At 40.9% G+C, this 13,976-nt stretch overlaps 1 long non-coding RNA gene across 4 annotated transcripts in view; it reads right to left on the bottom strand.

Annotated features, from left to right (window-relative positions):
* The window catches only part of LOC148133497 (uncharacterized), a 124,705-nt gene that overhangs the window by 81,470 nt on the left and 29,259 nt on the right, over positions 1-13,976 (bottom strand). The window contains exon 2 of one of the 4 annotated variants that reach the window (XR_015746899.1): positions 1,131-1,286. The exons of the other annotated variants lie outside the window; for them this stretch is intronic. This is a non-coding gene — a long non-coding RNA (uncharacterized LOC148133497). The remainder of the gene's footprint in view (positions 1-1,130; positions 1,287-13,976) is intronic. 4 annotated transcript variants of the gene reach the window in all.

The following is a 13,976-nucleotide window of genomic DNA, read 5'->3' as shown; positions in this document are numbered from 1 at the left end:
GGACCAGAGATAGTGGAACATCTTGGAGCTACAGATACAAAGTTTCTTTGTTTTTAAACCCAATAAATACTGTATTAAGTGTGAGAAACAGGTAGAATCAGAATACTTTATTTGGCCAAGTGGTTTGGCCAAGGAATTTGTCTCCAGTGTGGAAGCTCTCAGGGTACAGGCAAAGCAACAAAATTATCATCACCATCATCATTCCAATAAGAGGAGTAAAGATAAGACAGATAAATGATAACACTACAGCCATACTACATGGGTAAATATATCATATTTAAATAGACATTACATTTGAGCTTTTTTACAACATAGTGTACTTTGACATGCACCTATTTCAAAATATAATTGTTCCAAGCAAAAGTAAATTATAAAGTGCAACCACAGGAAATAATTTTTTGCTGAATCAGGAAACTGGTACAAACCTACCACCCACCCACCCCGTTATTAGATACAGCATATTTCGGATGCTCCTGCAAATTATTGTCCCAAAGAGCTTGATTTAGAATGCTGATACAGTAGACCCATTCTTTAAAAATTGATGGCGTTACATGATAGGCCTTGTATCTTGCATCATACCCTCTTCAAGACAGAAATAAAGAAACAAAATTGACTTTCATTCTTCCATAGTGTTTGTGGTATATTGAATTATTTTTTCCAAATGAGCTGGGACTATGATTCCCATGATTGGTTAGAATCCTAGGAAGTGTAAGTCCCATCACATCTGGACAGTGCTTCACAGGGTTAGGATGGCTGTATCAATATCTGAGTTTAATTCCAGATCTTTCAAGGAAGTCTTCTACCAATTTGGAAGGAGCGAGGCTTGGAGATGTTTGCATATAAAAGGGAAGTTCTCTGTAACTGATGATAAAGAGCCTTGAGATCTCATGTTAGCTCTGACTGTCACCTGAATTTTTAAATAATTTTAAATAATACAGACTTTGCCACAAGAACTGTGCATGAGCAACCCAATTTCAGTGCCTTTAAAATTCAGGGAAGGTGTGTGTGTGTTGTTATTATTTGATAATAATAATAATGGCAGGGTTGATTTTTTTTCTCTCTCCCTCTCTTTCTCTCATTTTAAACAAGTGATCTTGCACCAAGTTGTAAAGAGTCCAGGCATCCCTTACGGTAGAAATTAAGCTTGAGGAAGGCTACTGATGTTCTCTTTTTATCCAAGGGATGGCAGGATGGCCAGGATTCCCAAATGAGAATTTTCTGAAGCTGTTTTTAAATTTCAATCTGCTGGTGCTCAAAATCCATTGCTAATCATCATCATCTATGTTCTGGGAGAGAAATGAGAAAGAAGATCCAATGGAGAGTTAAAGTGATCATTAACTGAAACAAAATCCCATCCTCAGCAGAAATCCATGCATTTTTTTAAATAACTTATTTTATTTATTAAATAGATGTATATGGCTACCCAGCTCACATACAATCCCAGAGGCACTCAGAAAGAGTGGCAGGAGAAGAATAGTTAGCTCTCCTTCTCTAACTATAGGTTTGCATGGCAAATGTCTAGATCATGTTTCACAACCTTGGTGACTTTAAAATGGATAGACTTTAACTCCCAGAATTCTCCAACCAGCCTGGCTGGTGAATTTTGGGAATTGAAGTCCACCCATCTTAATGTTGCCAAGGTTGAGAAACACTGCTCTAGATACTGAACATCTGAAGAAGACTAATGTAACCAAGATAAACAGAGCTAAAAAGGGAAAGAACTAGGCTATGGGGATGTTTGCTTCCCAGCTGCATCCTCCCATTAAGCTGGACCAGGTACATAACTTCCTTTTCTGATCACTATAAATGGGATATGGGTTAAATCTACATCATCCCGATGGTATCTCTGATGTTACATCTTATTGGTCTTAATTAATGAATTACCACTTTACTTTCCTACAGTACTGATTTTGTAGAATGACATTGTATCTCTAGGTCTGCAGCAGAGCTGACTATTAGAAATATTGGCTGTTTTTTGCCCATGTGAATATCTTTCAATCCTTATAGTTTAACAGAGGAGATGAAAGAGCACATTTCCATTTCTTCCATAAAAACCAGCCTGAAAAGTCCATGCTTGTTGAAAAGTAGCTGCCCAAGCTGCCAAAGTTCTTCCCACCATGCTGTTGAGATTTTATTGTTGTGACCATTTAAATGGGGAAATAAAGCTCAGCATTAGCCTGAAGGCTTGCCTATTCTAATGCCCCCACTCACAAAATCAAGCCAAAGGAAAAACTTCCTCATATATTGACTTAATACAGAAGTCATTTCTAAGTCTATGTCACTAACAGCTTAATAAGTTCTCTGTGACACCTTTCTTTTCAGTACTCTCCATTTGATATCCTACAATTTTGCAGAACATCTGTTCCCAATCACTCTTTTTCCACCTCCTTCCTTCCTTCCTTCCTTCCTTCTTTCCTTCCTTCCTTCCTTCCTTCCCTAAGAGTAAATGAGAACAAAGAAAGGCAAGTATTGAATAATATACATTTAAATAATGGCTAACTCCAAATGATTCCAAATTTTTTTTAAAAAGTTAGTTAATAAAATAACAGAACAAAAAAGCATGTTTCCAGAAAAATAAGAATCATACAAGTAAAACAAACAAAACAAGATCTTACAGTGTAAGGGCTCAATAACTTTCTCCAGGGCCTGGGGGAATAATCATTTTTCAGAAGGCCATCAAAATAGGAGCTACATAGGTTTTTGGTGGAATATTATTACAGGCAAATTTGCAACAGGCAGTAAGTTAATGATTTCCGCCCCCATAGTGCTTTCTTTCTTTCTTTCTTTCTTTCTTTCTTTCTTTCTTTCTTTCTTTCTTTCTTTCTTTCTTTCTTTCTTTCTTTCACCTAATGATTCCCCATTTTCCTTAGGCAACTGCAATTCCTGAGGACCCAAACCAACCTCTGAATTCCACCCAGGCTTGATCACATGCCACTGAATTTTGGCATGCTTGCAAATTGCCCAGGGTGGGGAGAAAGGACTTCCAAACGAAGGCCTCCATCTCAGATTCCACGCCCTCCCAACCAAAGGAGTATTGCCTGCCCTGCCCCCCTCTCCACTCCCGGCACCATCATCTTTTTCATTGAGTTCTGCCTGGCAGCCAGCACATTCTTTAGCACAGGCTCCAGTAGGCATGGAAACTGCTTCCTAGTTGCAAACTGACTTCTTGCAGCATTTTTTTCTTCTTTTGCCAGCCTCCTTTCTGTTTTCCTGCAGTGTCTTCAAATGCGTTCAGGGTTATGGAGAGCATCGTTTTAGACATACACCAGCAGGTGTGTACATGCATACAATAAATTGCCGTGATCCTAATATAAAGCTGAAGTGGAGCCGGTCTTGCATTCAGCAACCAGGTTTGACTCTGCACATTCTTGAGAGTCGGTGGCGCTGATGGCTGCAGGTAGCTTCAAGCTGTTGTGAAAACAGTTGCTATGTTGACTCTGTCGAATTGCAGAGGAGGGACTCCAGGAAGCTGTGATGGGCAGCATTAAAAACACAGCAGGGTGGCTGAGAAATACTGGAACAGCCCTACAGAGTCGAACAAACTGGCTGACAAAGCGCTTGGTCAGTTGGGCTGTTCTCCTTTTTTTTAAAAAAAAAAAAATCTTACCAATTACTCACCTTCCTCCCTTTCTCAAGAAAAAAAAAAGTTGTAAGAACAATCAGGGCTGCATAACTTTATCCCATGCTGGATTTTCAAACAGCTAAGTGCCACCTTGTCTATCAAAATTAATAGGGCATCGCTTGTTCATATAGAAGAACCTAGGAAACAGGGAATGGTTGAATGTTTTCGTATCCGTCTTATTCATATATTCAGTGCTGCCCAATATGATGTGCTTGTTAACATCTATTTGGCAAAAGAGGGACTGGAGGTTAATGTCTGGATTTTGAAAGAGCAGCTGCTCAATTAATATGAAGGGAAAAGGCTGCATCTTCTCCCAGGTAAGTAAAATGCGGACCGATCTCAGACTGTGCAGGTTTCTTATTCATCAGCCCATCTGGGTGTGTGTTCAAAATACTTTCTCTCTACATATTATGTCTAGTAAATTAACTATTTAAACATTGGATCAGGGGAGCCCACAAAAATCTGACAACCAGCTATTTTGACCTATATAAATTAGGGATCAGAACATTACATAAGTTGAAGAACTTGTTGTATTAGTGATGTGGATGTTAATAATACCGATCCGTCACGAGACTTGTGTTAGCTATTGCTTAATGATTCTATGGCCTAGTAGTTAATAACATGCAATGGCAAATTTAGTTTTAAAAAGTACACGGAACATAGGATCATTGCAATCTTAAAATTGCCAAGGGCCATTTAAACCATGCAGTAAAATTCCCTGCTTGGCATAGGAGTCCAGATTAAAGCTTCCTGGATAGAGGGTTATCCAGCCCCTACATGAGCACAAGGAATGAAAAACAGCCCAACCCACTTTTTCCCTGAGCAGCTGGCTCCACTGTTGAACTGTTCAGGAGGTTTATCTCCAACACTCAGATGAATCTACTTCTTCTAACTTCAATCCATTATTCTGTATACTACATTCTAGAATGAGAGAAAACAGAAGCTGACCTTTTTCAACGTGACATCCTTTCAAGGAATCAAAAGCATTGCAATCATATCGCCAGTCATCCTTTCTCTAGGCTCAACATCCTCACCCTCACCTTGACTCTCTCTCTCTCTTCATCAGGCTTAGCTTCTAGTCTCACAAGCAGCCCTGGCTGAGAACCAGTTCCAGCTTCTTTGAATCCTTAATATGTGGTTCCTAGTGCACAGGTAACTGCTCTGGGGAATGATACTTCTTCAACAATTTCTTCTCCTGAGCCTTCCCCCAACCATGCTCTTTGTCATCTCCCCTTTCCAGATACATTCCAGAACCTTATGGAAGTTAAATGATTTTTGTTATTGACTTAGCGATTGCATTCCATAAAATGCTGCTATCACCAAATTTTAATATTTGTCACCGTGAATAGTGTAAATTCTTGGTTAGGGTTAGGAGAAAGTATGTCTATTTTATCTCTTATTTGTGAGTACTGCAGAAGCCATGTTGCCCACAGAAAGAAGCAAAATGTTGAATAAATACCAGCCATGGGCTAGTCTAACCAAATTGTTCTTAGGTATTTCAGGCTGGCTCCTCCTGAAAATGACATTCTGGGACTATATTCACTGCCAGCTCAATACTCCAAAATATGTTAGCTGGTTCATTGGTAAAGAGAACAATGGAGGACAAACCGTGTATTGTGGCATCATGAGACGAACTATGTGACATATATGCAGTTAGCTTGGTTGTTTTCTTGCAGGCATTTCATTACCCAACTTGGTAACATCTTCAGTGCTAGAAGAGAATAGGGTTTGCTCTGTTTATAAACATTGGTTGACCTGTCAGTGATAGGGTTGGTGTTAGAATATACCACTTGAAGATTAGCTAGTGGGTAATGAACAATCTGCAAGCAAAACAACCAAGCTCAGAAAGCATCAAGGACCACCGTTCAGTCCTAAGCTACAAATATTCTCCTGTACTGATATAAGCTTGTGTCCAAGTGAGGCTTTATCACTTTTTTATCCTCATGGTTTATACCAGATGCCTGAGTTGGGGTTTAGAATGCTACTTAATGCTATCCGGGTTTGATATCAAATTCCATTGCATGTTACCTGTCACATGCTGCCAGATAATATATGTCATTGCAAGTCAGCTTTCATAAACCTTTACTGTCAGAGATAATTGAAATCAAATATCGATGGATACTATAAACACAGAGATTAAATACTTGGTAAGTATCTGGTTATTTCAGAGGACCTTTGGAGTATATTTGACATCAGAATTCTTTGAGAAGAAAAAGCATTTGTCCCTAAAAATACTACCCTATTCCCATCCAGCTTTGCTTTACTACTTGCTAATGTTCAGGTCGCTCAGCTTGACTCATTATTTCAGTTCGGAAAGTCACTATATTAATTAATAGCAGATTTTCCAGCTGAAAATAAATGTTTACTGGTTTAATAGGTTTCCCTTCTCCTTTTTCTGCCAGAGAGGCGGTTTTCTGTCTAATTGATTCCCCTCCTCCCTACAACAGGGTTTTTTTGGGGGGGAGGGAGAGAGGGTTCATACATCCTTGAAGTATATAATTAAAGTGAAAGAATTTACACACACTGCTTTGAAAGCTTGGTAAATAGTAAAGTCAGAATATTTCACTGATTTGGTCCATGCTACAATACCAAGATGGTGCATTTCTTCTGTAAATTAAAAGGGGGAAATAGAGAAAAGAAACAAGGCCATAATGATATGTTCTTTCAACTCAAAGGAGTGGCAGGTTTTGTTTTTAATTTCTAATTTCCACAAAATATACTGCAAAAGAAAGTTCACTAAGCAGAGGTAAAGATCTAAATCATTGTCCAGCATAGAATCAAAGGGATATTTGATTCTATTTACTAAGATATCTTCAGTTCCTCTTACCAACAATAACATCAACTGGATCCATGTGTTTGTCAAGATAAATTGATTGTGTGAAACAGCACTAGCTAGATAATACAGGTAGTCCTTGACTATTGATCACAATTGAGCCCAAAATTTCTAAGCAAGACAGTTGTTAAGGTTTGCCCAATTTTTCTTGCCACAGTTATTAAGTGAATCACTGCAAGATTGCAAAAGGTAATCACATGACTCCAGGACACTGCAACTGTCATAAATACATGCTAATTGCTAAGTGTCCAAATTTTGATCACATGACCATGGAGAGGAAGCTCCTCTCTTGATTTTATAATGGCTTTGCATTGCCCCTGTCATCTGAGGAGGAAGACAAACAGCTGACAGGGAGTGGAAGAGTGGCTCTGTTGGCTGTGGAGGAAACTGGGGAAGGGCAAAGTCCGGCTGGGCAGAGCAGGGAAGAAGTAGAACAAGGGAGAGGTAGTTCTGAGGAAGGCCTCTCTTCATCCTAGGGCATGCAGGGAAGAATGAAGAAGAGAGCAACATGGGTTGCGTGGCTTACAGGGGAGGAAAGGGCCCTGATTCCCTTCATTAGCTGGGAAAGGAGTTTAAAAGAGATGCATGCTGAGTGCGGCATCTTCTGGGAACAAATGTGAATTTATCTTGTGTGTCCTTTGGTTATCTGAGTTCCTGGAATCCTCCCAACCATTTTGAGTTATTGCCGTGTCTTCACGTCTGGAATTTCTTCTCCTGCCCTGCCAGACTAATTACCTCATTTTGCCTTGTTTGGACTTACAGTTACAGTTTTTGTTGACCACATTTTGGACTTGATTCTCTGCAGCCAATGGCTCTTCCTGGGAGAGTTTTTCTCCAGCCAGAAGGTAATCAGGACATTGGGGAAAAAGTTGGAGCTAATAAAGGGACTCCGACTGATTATCTGACTGTGTTGCCTTTGTGCCACGTCCCGGGTCATCACAGGCTTCAAGAGCTTAACATCTACATGATTACTGTAGGATTCAATAAAAATGTTCATACTTGAAATCAAGACTATGTGTGCTTCTTCAGAGTTGCCATGTTATTCTTCACTCAGATTTGTGCACAAAAGACATATTTGGGGGGAAAGGTGCCTAGGAGTAAGTATAAGGAAAAGTTATATACAAAATTGCATATATATTTTTTGCCCACAGTCAAAAAAGTGGCAATAAATACTTACCTCCATGGATCCAGAGTCACACCATTGGAGGCCCTGATCTTTCTGCCAATCCCAGGTAGCCTCGCTCTGCATTATGGTTCCACATGCAGTCTGAGAGCCATATGACCTTCCTCTAAATCCCCATTTATGATCCCCAAAATGGGCAAAACTAACAAGTTAGGATATTTTTGAATAGAGGCAGGTGGGCAGGATTTATAGGATGTCATTAGTGCCTTAAGGCCATTCAAAAAGTGGTGGGTTTTTTTTTTTTATCTTGGTGAAGATGAAAGGACAATATTTACTCTTTAAATGTCCTCAATCCTCTGAAAATAAAATTTAAAAAAGAAATCAGAAATGTTTGTTCATTCTTATGAAATCACATGGTTAGCCATGTGCTCTAGACCAGTGGTCGCCAACCAATGGGCCAGGGACCACTGGTGGTCTGCAAGAAAATTTTGGTGGTCTGCAGAGAAATATCACCCCCAAAGCAATTAATCCAGGCTGCGTGGGAACACAAGGCTTGTATCGCTTGCATTGCGAACAAGACGAGGTAGGGAGGGGATGGGGGAAAGGACAGAGTGGGGGAACTTGCCCCACATGCCTTGCCTGGCCACCAGGCTCTTCTTTCCACTTTTTTCTTCTTCTGCTTTTGGCTACACACAAGGAAAGCAGCAAAAGTCTTACTTTCTCTCCCCCAAACTCCACCAGAAATAAGTCTTTGGGACCCTGCAAGGCATCTTGCTCCAAGAGGCTGTGCTTGCACAACAAGTCTCAAAAAGACTCAGTTCTGGCGGAATTTGGAGGAGAGAAAGAAAGACTTCTGCTGCTTCTGCTGCTTTCCTTGCATGAAGCCAAAAGTCTCCCCCCCCCGCCCCAAGAACGGAGCTGGAGACAATATCCTGTGATTCCAAATAAAGAATGATCGATTGGTAGGAAAACAGAGCGGGGAATTTTCCTGCAGACTTTTTTTGGGATTTTCCCAGGGTCTCTGGTCCGTGGGATTTAAAATTATGAGTTTGGTGGTCCCTGAGGTCCAAAAGGTTGTCGACCCCTACTCTAGACTCCTCAGACAGGACAAAAGATTGTGATGGCCCAATTCCAAGGCCAAAAATGATGGTTCGCATCTTCTTCACATCCTGCACCAGATTAGGGTGCAGGAAGCAGGAATAGTTGCATCAATGTTTGTTGGTCCCAAATATATTCTTTGATTTTTATTTTTTGTTTTTTTGTTTTTGTTTTACCCCAAAAGAGGAATACTGCTGCCACTGCCAAATGCCCATTGAGATGGGAAATGATGACTTTGTTGGCTCAGGTAGGGTTTAATAGAAAGGAAAAATAAAACATACAGCATTATTATGTTATCCCTTCATTTTAACAACAGCAATAGCACTTAGACTTATATACTGCTTTATAGTGCTTTACAGCCCTCTCTAAGTGGTTTACAACAGGGATGGGATTCTACCAGTTCGCACCTATTCACTAGAACCGGTTAACATTCTAAGCAGTTCAGAGAACCGGTTGTTACAAGAAATTACTGGCCTAATCCTGTAAGGAAGGCAGGAAGGAAACATTCTGGTGTTGCTTACAGAAAGTGCCTCTCCGTTAACCCTTATTACATTCTTGGCAGGACTAGACTTCCTGTCTTAGGAAGGTCTCTGGAGTTTTTTCCCCTCCTTTTCTGGTACTTAGCTTGTGTGGAGTGACCATTCAAAGTTACAATGGCACTGAAAAAAGTTACTTATGACCATTTTTCACACTTATGACTGTTGCAGCATCCCCACAGTCATGAGAGGCCAGGTGAGGAGATACATGCCTTGATGTGAGTGATATTGAGTTGGCCACACCCAGCCAATAACATGACCATCAAGCCATGTCCACCCAGTCACATGACCACCAAGCCACGCCCACCACCTAAGCCACGCCCACAGAACCGGTTGTTAAAAATTTGAATCCCACCCCTGGTTTACAGAATCAGCACATTGCCCCCAGCAATGCACTGACTTTACCAACCTCAGAAGGATGGAAGGCTGAATCAACCTTGAGCCAGTCCCGAACGAACGCCTAGCAGTGAGTTGAATGAGCCTGGAGTACTGCATTCTAACCACTGTGCCACCACAGCTCCTACAATAACAAGTTTTTACAATCACAAGTAAACCAAAGACCAGTTTGAAATGTAATTCTCATCATTCATTTCCGTTAAATGGAAAAGGTAGAGTCAAGGAACTGCAGTCAGCCCAAGAAATGTGTATGAGTTGATCCTGCTGCTTGTAAAGACTTGGTGGCTTTTTATAACCTCAACCATGGTATCCTTCTGGTTCCTTCTGGCTTTGGGAGCTAAGAGGCAGTTTTTGGAGATGGTTGTCCTTTCTCTCTGGCTGCTTCAAATCATCACGTGACAGGGAAAAGGCAAGCTTAGACCTCTGCAATGCAGGCTGCCTCAGGGCTCAGCCTGTCTCCCCTTCTCTAACGTTTACATGAAACTGTTGGGCAAGGTCATTCAGCGACATGGGGCATAGTATCACCAGAATGCTGATGGTGCCCATTTATACTTCTCCACCCCATGCTGGGCAGGTGATGTTGTTGTGGTGCTGACCAGGGGCCTAGAGGCTGTGGAGGATTTGGATAGGGGACAAACATCTTTGGCTCAACTCTGACAAGATGGAGTGACTGTTGAGGGGTTTTTTCTCCCAAGATCGGGTGACATGACATCTTTGACCCTGTACAAGGTGGCTCTCTTCCAGACTGAGCTGTTATGAAATTTAGGGTCTTCCTAGACTCATAGCTTATGCTCAAGGAGCAGATTTCAACAATGGCTGGAAGTGGGAGGTCTTTGCACAGATCCATCTAGTCTAGCAATTCCACCCTTTTCTGAGCCAGGAGGCCTTGGTCACGTCTCATTTGGAATAATGCCATGTGCTCTTCATGTGGTTGCCCCTGAAGACCACTCAGAAGTTGCAACTAGTCCAGAATGCAGCAGCAAGTACCATGTGGGGCGCCTCCATGTTGCATCACTGTTGCAACAGCTGCACTGATTCCCAGTTTTCTTACAGATGCAATTTGAGGTGCTGGTTATCATCTTTAAAACCTTATATGGCCGAGGACAGGGCTATTTGCAGGACTGCCTCTTCCTGAGTGTATCTCCCATCCTACTATACTGATAGGTAAGTTCCAAGTTGGACCATAAGAAAGGCTGAGTGCCAAAGAATTGAGGCCTTTGGACTATGGTGCTAGAGAAATCTCCTGCGAATCCCTTGGACTGCAAGGTGATCAAACTGGTCAGTCTTAGATGAGATCAACCCTGACTGCTCTTTAGAAGGCCAAATCCTGAAGATAAAACTCAAATACTTTGGCCACTTAATGAGAAGGAAGGACTCACTGGAGAAGAGCCGAATGCTGGGAAAGATTGAGGGCAAAAAAAGAAGGGGATGACAGAGAATGATATGGCTGGATGGGGTCACTGAAGCAGTAGGCATGAGCTTAAATTGACTCCAGAAGATGATAGAGAACAGGATGGCCTGGAGGAACGTTGTCCATTGGGTCACGATGGGTTGGACACAACTTTGCAGCTAACAACAACAAGAAGTCCCTTCCCTTAAATATTGCCATCTTGCAGAATCCCAGAAATGCAGCCCCTGCCCTGTGGAACACCCCTCCCCTTGAGATCCAGGAGACCCCCATTTTTTCTAACCTTCCAGAAAGCACTTAAGACCTGGCTTTTCCCCCCCGGGTACTGGGATAGGGTGAAATCAGAGTGGAAGGAGAATGATGTGGACTGCACTGGGAAAGCCATCAGAGCTTGGATTTAGCTGAGTAGCCACATAAATGTTTTAAATGAAGAAATAAGTACAACTAAATCATAAGTATATCCAAATGTGCATAGGAAATGCACACTGATTTGGACGGACATTCCATTCTGAGATTCTGGAGTAATGCACAAATGGTAGTATTACAACAGCAACAACAATTACAACAACTGAAAATGACCAAGTCTATCTTATCCTCTGAAAAGCTCCATGCCTGCACTGCAGCATTAACGAGGTTCTGCATTGAAAGCATAATTGTAAATCTGGGTTACAAAAGAGCACATGTATTAGTTACCGAATTGCTTTTATTAAAGAAAAAAACATATTAACAGTGAGCTGGGAAGGAGAGCAAAAACAGACTTGCATTCCACTGTCAATTCCATGGAAGTCCTCCCATCTTCCTCCCCTTGGATATTAAAATTGCCTTCCTTTAACAATGTCCTGTTACACTCAAGCATAAAAGAGATACGGAAGCTTCAACACAGATTGGGCTTGTGAAATATGTTTTAAACATGGCAACAGAAGAGAAAATGCCAGTCCAAGTCCCCTTTCAGGGCTGACTATTTTGTTCTACTTCAGAGAATCCCTTTCTGCGGTCTCTGATATTCTCTCTGTACTGATCGCAATATACTGTATGTGGTCATATATTGAGATCAGGGTTGATGCTTAGAAGAAGAAGCAGGGTGGATACTTAAGAGAAAAATGGAGGGAGAAAAGCAGGCTTTGACTACAATAAAGGAGCAACAGCATTTGAAACAGATCAAGATTAGGATTAGGAATTTGGGAAGAAGCAGAGCATCAGTACATTTTTCTGAAGTCATTGCATGAACAGTTGGTGGTGGCGATTTATCTTAAATAAAGGGAAATTTAACCAGTAACACACTCTAAACATGGGTATTACTTAGCAATAAAATCATACAACATCACTGATTTGAAAGGGCAGAAGGAAACACCAGACTCAGCTATTTTTACCTCAGAAACATTCTATCTGGTGCTAATTTTCCTTGTGACAAGTAGAATTTCTAAAATCCTACACCATCACCAGGCATATTCTGTCAATATAAGGTTGATCTATCTTAATATTCTGCCAATATGAGCTTGATATACCTTAAAATCAACATAATGTGATACCTTGACTTATCTTTAATATCTTAATCTTTAATACCTTGACTTATCTTCAATATCTTTAATATTGAAGCTTTTCATTGATGGCATCACAATATTGGGATTGTCTCCTTGAAAAAAATAAAAAAGAAACATCCTCCTTTATCCTGAATTTATGAGGATGTTGAAAACGATTCCTATCCAATTGGCATACTACAGTTAATTTTTCTTGTTGTCACAAATAAATCCCTACACCTACACACATCCAAATCCCCCATTCTGCCATGCTGCCTCCTTGTGGTGGGGGAGTTCTTGGGAGGGATGAGCAAAGAATGCCAGGAGTGTACCCCAAGAATATGCATTGCCAGCAAAGTCACCCAAGGTAGAAAGACCATCCAAACTGTCCAGCTAAGCAAGCAGGCACCTATATTGGGCACAGCAACCAAAGTGCCATGCATCTTACATCTTACATGACAAAATTTGGTCACGCCTAGAGAAATAGAGTCATTTGAATCCAAAAGTAAGAGTTCTAAATAAAACTAATTGTAATGACTAGAAATTTAGTTAAATGTGGAATTAATAGCATAAAACAAACAGTATCATAAAATATGTTTAGTGGTTTCAGTCCTTCCTTCTCTGCATGGACATAGTATGGATTTGAATGCAATGTCCTTGTATCTCCCCTCTAAATCTTCTGATGGGAATGTACTAAACTCTGCCACGGTTAAGATCCTCCTTAGTTTGGGGGCAGTGATTTGATTTAGATATTTGGCAGGTCTGAAAGAACTACTTTGAAGTATGGCTTTAGAGAGGGACATCAAGTTGGACTGGATATCATTTTCCTTAAGACATTGCTTGATTTCAGCAAGGTATGATACAAATCTGGGAAACAACCCAATATTTTGGATTTCCTAATATTGTAGAATCAAAAAGCTCAAAAAACTCTTGAAAATTGTCTAACTGAATCCAATATTCAGTACAAGATCTATAACTAGACTGACTGACTACAGTCCAATCTCTGCTTAAATAAATTCAACAAAGAAATTGGGCATCAGTTTATTAAGGCAACCTGTTCCTTGGCTGACCACCTTGTCTCATTAGAAAGTGTTCCCTAATGGGTAATTGAAATGTGCTTTCCTGCGATTCTTTACTAATTCTTTCTGCCCGACCTTTCAGAGTAAAAAAGGACAAGACTGCTCCATCTTCTCCATTCAACTGTTTGAAGACAGCTATTTTGCCTCTCCTTAATCTTCTCTTCACTTGCATCCTCCTGGCCAAATTAATAGAGAGCAGGTCACTGCTGGAGGGGAAAGGGTTACTTACGTTTAAATGAAACTTTCAGACCAGCTAAGTGTTCTGTCTCAACACATCACAGCCCAGCAGGCTACGAGGTCTGGGCTGTGGGAAGAGGATGACCCGTGCTATTCATCCAGCTAAGGAGATGTAACTGGCCTGATT

Source organism: Notechis scutatus, chromosome 1 (assembly GCF_049901735.1).
Source record: "Notechis scutatus isolate UNSWTSFEM ecotype Mainland chromosome 1, rNotScu1.2, whole genome shotgun sequence".
Classification (NCBI taxonomy): domain Eukaryota; kingdom Metazoa; phylum Chordata; class Lepidosauria; order Squamata; family Elapidae; genus Notechis; species Notechis scutatus.
The sequence above is the reverse complement of the archived record's forward strand: the minus strand, read 5'-3'. Positions and strand labels throughout refer to the sequence as shown.